The following is a 10,023-nucleotide window of genomic DNA, read 5'->3' as shown; positions in this document are numbered from 1 at the left end:
CTGTCAATGGCTGCTTAAAAAGTTCACCATCCCCTGTGTACTCTGTGCATAGAACATGGAACAAGCCCTCGGTGAACACCAAGTCTGATTTTGTTCTGTTGTTATTTTCAAGCCACACATGCAAATAAATCTGCAGACTTTAAGAACCTGGCGAATAGCATAAAAGAGGAAAGGGTCTCTGACATCAGTTGGTTGCAACTCCCAGGGGGCCCAAGAGGACAGAAAACTGCTCCATGGGACTTCTGAGACTTGAAAACTATCATGAAAGCAGATTGCCTTGTCTTTCTCCTGAGGAGCGGCTGGTGGGTTTGAACTGCTGACCTTCTCGTTCACAACCCAATGCTTAACCTACTGTGCCACCAGGGCTCCTTGGACATGAAGGGTAATGGGCTGAATGCTACCATGACTCACTCATTAAAGATGGCGGGTGAGCCTGTGAACAGACACGCCATACCACTTTAATATAAGCAAAAACCGAAACCTCGCTGCTATCAAGTCCGTTCCAACGTACTGCAGACCAAGAGGACAGAAGAGAGCTGCCCCTGGGGGTTTCCAAGACTGTAAATCTCTAAAGGGGTAGAAAGCCTCCTCTTTCTCCCATGGAGCAGCTGGTGGTTTCGAGCTGCCAATCTTGCAGTTGGCCGCCCACCGTGTAACTCAGTGTACCACCAGGGAGCCTTGAGAATAAAAGTAAGAAAATCAAAATGCGTGGAAGAAAATAAGATCCCTCAGTCATTGACTGGGCTGCAGATTTGATTCAGCATCTCCTAGACACCAAACCAAAGAGGTCGACATGTGCAACACGCATGCACTGAGTGTCCGAACCAAGCTGGGATTTAGAGCTTGCCCCGCCAGCCAGAAAGCTTCTAAGCCCATGCACACAACTGAAAGCTGACTGCTTCTGACGGCAGCTGCCTTTATCCTAGTTCTCCTGCAAAAAAGACAACTGCATTTTTGCACTGATGGGCAAATGAACCCTCAGGAAACTAATTTTTGCTAACTGCCATGTGGGGCACTGCCCGTTCCCATCTGGGCAGGCTGGCACAGGCTTCAGTGAGCAGAGCAGAGGGCCCCAGGAGGGTCTTCGGATCGTGGCTCCAGCGCAATGACCTACTTGGGACTAGAGCCACATTCGAGACCATAGCTGGGCTTTATGGGTCAGAACTACCACACAGATGTTCCTTATTGACGAAGGCATGGGGGATTGTTAGTGCAACATCACTGTGCTCACATGGTGGTGCCTGCATTTGAACGTGAAGGGCAGGAAGCAGGGAGGTGTGATGAAACAAGCATGGTGCACATTTTCATGCCGGGGGTGGGAGGGGGGGGGGGGCTCTTCAAGAAAACAAGAGCACATTCTGAGACTTCTCCTTAGTTCTCTATTGTATTCCACGGCCAACACAGGATGGCCAGCATTACCCATTCCCAAAAGAGTACTGGATGGATTGGGAGAGCAACAAGTTAAAAAATAGAAATAGCAATAATGACCAGACACCTACCTAGAGTCACTACACTTGATCTTAGCCAAAAGGCCGAGAAGAGATGAGTCAATAATGCCTATGTGAACATCTTTCTGGTATCCTTTTTAAAATCATAAAATACTAGCTAGTGTTGAATGAGTGCTTCCTGTGGGATAGGTAGACTTCCTTGTCATTCGCTGTCCCCAAGGCCACTCCACCTCAGGGAAACCCCACGTGTGCAGAGCAGAACTGCTCCATCGGGTTTCCAAGGTCTGGGGCCTTTTGACAGCAGGTACCAGGCTTCCCTTCCATGCCTATGCCTCTGGTCGGATGTGAACTGCCAATCTTTCAGTTGTTCGCCCAGTAATTGACCCTTTGTGCCATCAGGCAATGAGATTTGTGTCAAGCAGGGGTACATGAGTATCACACATATCAAATATCAAACAGACACTGCGCTGTTGTGGTTGGGTGTCCTCCAGTCAGCCCAACACACACTGACTCCAGCCCTGCACGGTCCTCACAAGTGTCCCTGTGCTTGAGTCTCTTGCTGCACCCATTATGTCACTCCACCTTGAGGACAGCCTTCCTCTTTGTCACTGCCCCTCCACCTGACCAAGCACCATGCACTTTCCCAGGGATGGCCACCTGATGACTCGGCCAAAGCGTGATGAAGCCCTGTCACCCCCCCCCACCCCGTGCTTCTAAGGAGCATCCTGGCTGTACTGCCTCCATCCAAGACAGATGTGTTCTCTTGGCAGTCCAGGGCGCTTTCGATATTGCTGCCAGCACCGTCATTCAGCCACATTAATTCTTCTTCAGTCTTCTTGATACATATGCTCTATCATACATCTATTTGTGTGTCTGTGTGTGTATATATATGCATACATATATTCATACATACATACATATATATCCTTGGTATATATATTTGGATATGTGTGCATATGTTGGGGCATATATGCATCTGGGTTTATGTATATATACACACACACAATTAAGCAGACTGCAGTCGAGACCAGGCTGACTTACAGCAATTCTATATCAGCTTTCCGAGACTGTAAACCTTTATGGAGCGACAGCCTCATTTTTCTCCCATGAAGTGGCTGGTGGGTTTGCATTGCTGACATGTGGTTAATGAGCCCTAAGGGCGCTGTGGTTAACTACTCAATGGCTAACTGAAAGGTCCGCAGTTGAAACTCACCAGTGGCTCTGCAGGAGAAAAGACCCGGTGATCACTCCCGGTGAGATGTCAGCCTAGGAAATCCTATGAGGCAGTTCTATCATGTCAACACCATCACTGTGCGTGGAATCAACTGGATGGTGGTAGATAGATGGGTTGATAGACAGACAGACAGAGATAGGCAGAAAGACCCAAGGGATGGGGAGAGATTTTATTAATCCTCATAGCAAACCTCTGAGGCAGGTTTGAGAATGAGTCCCCTTTCACAGCTGAGGCAGCTGAGGCAGAACTTGGCTAGGGAATTTGCCCAGGCTTGTCAATCTTGAAGTGGGAGCCAGTCTGACTCCAAGCCCTTGTTCTGCTGACAACACTACCACCAGCACAGGACCAGAGGCAAAAAGCTGCCCTGCACCATCGCGACCCGAAGCACTGAAGCACACAACTAGCAGTGTCCCGAAATAGCCAGTGATCCCTGAAAAATGCACACGGCCTCCCCAGAGGCAGCGGGCTCCATGGGCAGTGACTCTGAGAATGGCCATCAATGCAGCTTCTGAGGGCAGCCCGCTGCAGCCTCTGGGATCCGGACTGGGACTGCCTCTGCATCCGGCTCCTGCCACACCACACCAGCTCAGCCTCTCAGGGTTCCATCCATACCAGCTCAGCTTGGCCGGCCATTGCCCCACTGGGCACTGGCTCAGTTCCTATCTCCTCCCCTGGTTCACTACCCCATAACCAAGCAGCACTGGCCGCCAGTAGCCGGATCCATCCAGACTGGCCCTTGCAATGGCATCTGATGCCTCCAAACCCTTTGTGTCCACTGCCAGCAAGCCCATCTGTCCCCCCAAACCACATGAAAGCTCCCTAGAAGCAGAATGATCCTCCTGTGTCTCCTTCCCCAGGGGATGACCCTAAAAGGAATTGTGCACACCCTGGCGGGCTGGGGGCCTGGTGGGAAGAGAGCAGAGAACTCTCTCTGATTGCAGCAAAGATGCCCTGCCAGAAACTGCTGCAGCCACTGCGAGGGCTTGCCATGAGACCGTCTGCGGGCTTCCCGCAGTTTCTGAGCCTCCACACTGACAGGGGCTGCGGGCCGGCTTTGGAACATTCCACTCGGCCGTGTACATGCTGCCAGAAGCCAGTCACACTGCGGTCCTCTGCGTCCATAAGGCTGGACTGCCTTTGACCTCTGTCCTGTGAGGCCGCCTGGAGTTGGAATCAACTCAATTGGAGGGGGTTTGGTTTGGCTTTTGGTTCCATGAAAGCGTCCACGTGGGCTAGCACCAGGCAGTAAAGGACCACATGTGGAAGGAAATTTGCTGGGTTCTTACATGTTATGTGGGAAGTTCTGTGGCTCACGAATTGGACTAGGGATCGTTATGGGAAAAGTCGCTCACATCATATGTCCACCAGTAGCACATCTATCTGACATGAGTGACCTTGTGTGTGTGGGGGGGGGGGGGAAGAAAACAGAAGAAAAGGCATCGACAAAGGCCTCCCCACCGCCATCAAGGCAAATCTAAGTCGTAAGGACCCAAGGCTGGAAATCTCACGGGAGCAGGCAGCCTGCCTTTCCCTCACGGAGCGGCTGGTGGGTTGGCTTCAAGGTCCAATCCTTAACCCGAAAGTACCCCTCTTTGACGAGCTATGTTCCTAAAAAATGCGTTGCAAACTCGATGTTAGAAATGGAGAAAGCACAGACCCTTACATGTTATCAAGGATGCGGGGTGGGGTGTGGGGTGGGAAGAGGGGGAAGCTGTGGGAAGAGCTATAAAATATTATGGAAAGTTAATTACGGTGTCAATGTTGACTACGCAGGATTGCTTAACATGTTAAAAAATAAATTAAGTGACAAACAGTACATTTCCTTTTGCAGTGTCCTGCCTTAAGTTCCCATGATCTCAGCTGACTGAAAGTGGCACTTGGCGGGAAGGGGGCACAAGTCCATTGTCGGGAGAGGGGTGTGCCAGTGCAGCTGTGGCAGAGGATCAAACCTGAAACAGATGAGCAGTCCATCAGCAAACCTGTCTGGAGCGGCAAGTGTGTAGGGCACTCCCAGAGGGGGAGCGAGACAGGTAAGATTGCTCCCACCTCTTAGCTAGCATGAATGGGAGGGAAATAAAACTAAGAAGGAGAGCAATACGTTGAGGCAGGTGAGGCTATCAACATTTCAACCTAGGCACGTTTGTGGAGCCTGGGGCCTCGCAGGTCATGAGTCAGGCTGCGAACAGCAAGGCAGCAGTAAGAAACCATGTGCTGCTCCTTGAGTGAAAGATGAGACTTTCCCCCCCATAAAAAGCTTGACAGTCTCGGAAAGCCACAGGGCAGCTCTACGGTGTCCTAGAGGGTGGCTGTGAGTCTAAATCGGCCAGACAGGCCAGGAGTATCCCAGTTCACATGGCTACTGGGGACAGGAGGGATGCTTGAGCTGAGGACCAAGAAAAGCGTCCCAGGAACAGAGAACAGTGAGAGCAAAGGGCCGGGAGCAAGCACAGGCTTGGCACGTCCGAGACGAGGCAGGAACGTGGCTAGGACAGGATTCAGCAGACATGCACAGGACCAAACGGTGAACGCTTTAGGCTCGGCACACCCCACAGGCTCGGCTGCAACTACATGACAACGATGCTGGCGTGTGGAGGCAGCTATCACCAATTTGGAAACCAAAGAGTGTGGCCGGGTTCCAATACAACTCTATTTACAGATACTGAAATCAGAACTGCGGACGATTACCTCCTCTTTGGATTTCTCAGCCATTCAAACCTACATGTTTTGAAAAAGCAAACAAACATATAAAACCGGTAGCAAGCTTGATTTGACCAATAGGCAATACTGTGCCAAACCCAAGAAGAATGGGTGGCAAATCATTGAACCCTCAGCTGCTAACCAAATGGCTGGTGGTTTGGTCCCGCCATCTGCTCCCATGGAGATTAATGACAACCTAGGGAACCCCATGGGGCAGTTCTACTCTGTCACCATGGTCAATATGAATTGAAATGCACTCAAGGGCACCCAAGACTATAGGCTGCACACCATTGGTATGATGGATGAGGGAAGGACAGAGGGAGGTGGGATCAAAGTCAAAGTCAGGGGCTAGACCTCCTAGGACAGATTTCAGCCCAGGGAACCCCAGGGGACAGTTCTGCTCCGTCACAGAGGCCACTGTGAGATGAAATTGACTCAACAAGCCCCCCAACAACAACCAGACCCAATCAAGGACAGCGGACGATAGTGATGGGAGGAAGGACCAAAGCCAAGATCAAGGGCTTGATCTCACAGCCCAGAAGCTGGGTTTTGGCCCCGGGTCTTTATTTATTTTCAGTGCCAGTGGAGTGATTGGAAGGAGGGGAGGGACACACTCTGATTTATGCTTTTAAAAATTCCTTTGGCAGTTGGGTGGTGATTCTGATGGTGTCATCAACTTTCCCGAGAAAATGTGTCAATAGCGAGCTGCACACTGTCGTCTTGATTAAAGAGCCTGGGACAAGCTGTCTTCCCATCAAAAGCACGGTATGGATCTGTTGATTTTTCTCTGTATTTGAGTCACAGGGAGTTTGTTTTGCTTTTTTCCCCCTCCTTCAATGTTGATTCTCCATCCATAATTTTACAGACCTCCCTCCACTGTCTCCCACAGCTCCATGTGTTGAAGGAAACGTTTCTAGCCTTGTTGACGCATTCTTTTGTTTGACTTCCTTCCCCCATCCCAGTCATCTGGCCAGTAGCACCCGGGTGTTAAACAGCCAACGCGCTTTCTGTGTATCTAACAGGCTCCATCTTTGCCGCGAATGTATTAGCAGGAGGGCCAGCACGTCCACATTTCCATTTCCCACTCATCTTTATCATACAAAACTGAAAGAAGGAAAATTCAATCACAACCAAACCGAGGTGGTAAGAGAAAAACAGACCTTCTGGTTGGCAGACACCAGCGCGCCATGGTTTCCAGCAAGGGTACGAAGTCCACATGCAACATGCGGGGCACAGAGAGACAATGAAAAAGAGGGCAGGTTTTTCTCCCTAATGCTGCCTTTTATGAGAAGAGCCGTCAAGGGACTTGGCCCTTTCAACACTTTACTGTGCTTCTCTGGCCACCCTTCCTGAGTCCCACCGTTCAGGGTCCCCTCCAAAGCCCACCTGCATATCTGCCCGTGGACCCTACTGGGCAGCTTGACTTCCAGGGGTCAGGAGCCCCGTCCAGATAGCCCTCACCCAGCAGAGCTCACCTCGCGTCTATCAACCCCAACCCAGCCTTTACTCTTGACACCTCGTCGCCACTTAAAAGTACAAGAGGCTCTCAACTCTTGGACAAGATTCAAACTTGGTCCTGAATCTCGCTACCTCTCATACGCAATATCTAATCACGATCACTCAAGGTGACCACGGGGTGAAAGGGTGTCTGATATTTTAAGCCCTCTGCAGGACACCAACCAAGGTTGACTTTCTGTCTCTTAGGTAAATGTCGCTCCCTCCTGTGACCATTTGTACTGGCCAGGAAATGGGGTTTGTAAGGTGTGCGTTGCTATCTCCTCTCGGGGACACTCCAGTGCATGCACAATCCTCTCCCCATCCCTCTGAGGGTGGGCTGCAACAATGAACAGCTTCTCATCCACCAAAAGCTTAACTGCCCTTAAGCTGACGACGACTCACAGTGATCCAAAAGCAGGGTCGAACTGCCTCCTGTGAGTTTCTAAGGCTCTAACTCTTAGTGGAAGGAGGAAGCCTTGTCTGTCTCCCTCACGGAGGCGGGTGGGTTCCAACGGCTGGCCTGGCAGTTAGCACCCAGTGCATAACCAGGATGTCACCAGGGCTCCCTGATGCTCAACCACAGAATGCAACAAAGATGGCAGGATGTCACTTCTCGGCTGAGACCAGCTCGAGGTTGTGACATCTTGCTAGCAGACTTACTCCTTGGCTAGACAAATGATTGGGGGGTTCACCACCATATGAGGAACTGTATTAAAGGGCCGTGGCATTAGGAAGGTTGAGAACCACTGCCCTATGGCTAGCAGACTGTCTCTCTGCTGGCTCTGCTGGGACAAGCTGCCATGTTAGGAGTGGTGACGTGGTAAGGAACTGAGGGTGGTCTCCAGCCCACGGCACCTAGTGAAGGAGGCCCACAGTCAAACATCCCTGGAGAAACCACAGCCTGTCAACCACCCGTGAGGCTAGAGGCGGATTCCTCCCCAACTGCGCCTTCAGATGAGACCCCCCAACCGTGCCGGCAGCTTGAGGACAGCCTTATGAGGGGCCCAGCCAGTCTGTGCCTGGACTCCTGGCCCCCACGAGCCCTGAGATGGTCAATCAGTGTTGGAGTGATGGGCCACCTCTGTGATCATTACTTAGGCAGCAGTGATTAACGAACACCGGGTCCAGTCCATCACTTCAAGTTGAATCTCTGAAGTCAGGTGAGCTCGGCCGTCATAGGCGAGGCTCTCTCCACACACCTGGAAGCATTTCAGAGATCTGACAGAGGAGATTAGAGACTGAGTTCTCCCAAAGAACCACCACATTAAACCAATCTCCATCTCTCTCCTCCAACAAAGGGAGGTCATTTGCCAAATCTTCCTCTTTCATGCCAGTGACAAAGAGAAAATCAAACCCCAGAGTAGCTATCTGGGCCTGGGAGGCAGAGATCATAAGAGTACCCAGCCAGCCCTGCCTCATGGCAGGGACCCTGCCAGGCCTTATGGATCAGACTGAGCCCCTGGGGAGGCCAGAGGTGAGGCATCCTCCGGTGGCTATTGTCTCATTATTTGTGTGAATTCCTCACAGAAAATAAGTTTGCTAACTAGAAGAGCCTCGGGCAGCCAATTTGCTCCCCCTGAAGAACTGGTTGCAGTACAATCAGAGCAAGCCGGGAGAGCCTCTTCCAGAACGCCAGCTCCCAGACCCTCTGCCTCTTAACTGTCCCCTGCCTGACCTGGGCCCTCTTCCCACTCCCGTTTACCTGAGCTTCCCCAGATGCATGGGAGCTGGGTGGGTGGGGAAATGGGTTAAGCATCCAGCAACTAATCAAAAGGTCAGTGGTTCAAATCCACTGTCAGGAGACAGACGAGGCCCTCTGCGTTTAGGGATTGACAGCCTTGACTTCAAAAAGTCCTGCCCTCTGGGGAAGTTCTCCTCTGCCCTTTGTGGGGTCACCACAAGCCTGGATCAACTCAGTGGCAGTGAGATTGGTTTGGGGATTCTCTTTCCTCGCACCTCCGTCACACCCTACTCCACCCCTTCCACCACATCTCGGTCTGCACCATCCTGAAGAAACGCGCCTTTACCAGGATCAGGACTTTCTCCTTCATTCGATCTGCTGTTCCCACTGCTCATTCGATCCCGGGAAGCATGCGGAGAGCGCTGCGTCTGCCCAGCCTCTCTTCTGTGACCGCCTGGACAGGTTTCAGTTCGTGCCCCGCCCTGGCACTCAGTGCCTGAGTGGCCTCAGCTGGGTTTTCCATCCATCTAGGAGCCTGCCTCCCATCTGCAAAAGGCTCACTCCTTTGTCAGGAGCCCAGGATTCTACGGCGTGGTTCGCCTGGAAATATTCCAGAAAGCATTATAAAAATAGAGTGGTTGCGATGAGACAAAACAATCTAGTCACTGCTCCTTGCGCTAGGTCACCGGGAAAGAGATGAGCAATTGTATGGGCAATGCATGCCCATGAGGTTGCCCCTGACATCACCACTGCCGTGACCACCAGTCGTCTGCAGCAAAGCAATGCCGTGAGGTCTTCGGGGCCTTTGTGGGAGCATGGCCACCCCTGCCCATGGGCCACGCCGCTCAGCCAGCTGAGATGACTGATATCTCCTGGCCACTCTGAAAGGCTCCCTTCCTCCTTGTCCTGAAGTCTGGCCACCCTACGCACGATGGCCAGCAGCCTGCTACTGAAACTTCTGGGCGTGGAAACCAAAGGCTTGTTCAAACCCAAAGGAAAATGGGCGCTGCAGGCACTGAATGGAGTTCCCCTTTGCAAGGAGAAGAGTGTCATGTGTGTGTTTCCCATCTGGTTCATGGCTGGATGATTGAGAGAGTAAAGTTTATTGTGCCAACCTGGCCGATAAACACATGTGGGGTTAATTAAAGGGCAGAGAGATAAATGGCTCAGTGAGCCTCACCTTTTTAGTTCTCGGGTCTCTTGCTTTCTGATGGTCGGACCAGGGTACAGTTGCCTTAGCCAGTTCCCTGCTTCAGCTGGCAAGGCTCACTTCCTGCAAGACATCCCTGAGGAGAAGCCACATAGACCTACCCCGATGCAGCCCTGGGTACTGAAGCAGCCGTGTGGAGACCCCTGCCAGCACTGAGATGCTTACACATTCACTGATCCAGCTTTCCTCCTGCAGTTGTCATCATTGTGTGTGTGTATTTGTGAGATGGAGGAGGACTTTGTGGATTGGTGTTGGA

General features: G+C 51.7%; 1 pseudogene; it reads right to left on the bottom strand.

Moving 5' to 3' along the window:
* Positions 1 to 1,409: 1,409 nt before the first annotated feature.
* LOC142423500 (U2 spliceosomal RNA) lies at positions 1,410 to 1,544 on the bottom strand (annotated as a pseudogene).
* Between the last annotated feature and the right edge of the window lie 8,479 nt (positions 1,545 to 10,023).

The sequence above is a fragment of the Tenrec ecaudatus genome, chromosome 12 (genome assembly GCF_050624435.1).
Source record: "Tenrec ecaudatus isolate mTenEca1 chromosome 12, mTenEca1.hap1, whole genome shotgun sequence".
Taxonomy (NCBI): Eukaryota; Metazoa; Chordata; class Mammalia; order Afrosoricida; family Tenrecidae; genus Tenrec; species Tenrec ecaudatus.
This window is presented reverse-complemented; position numbering and strand designations above follow the sequence as displayed.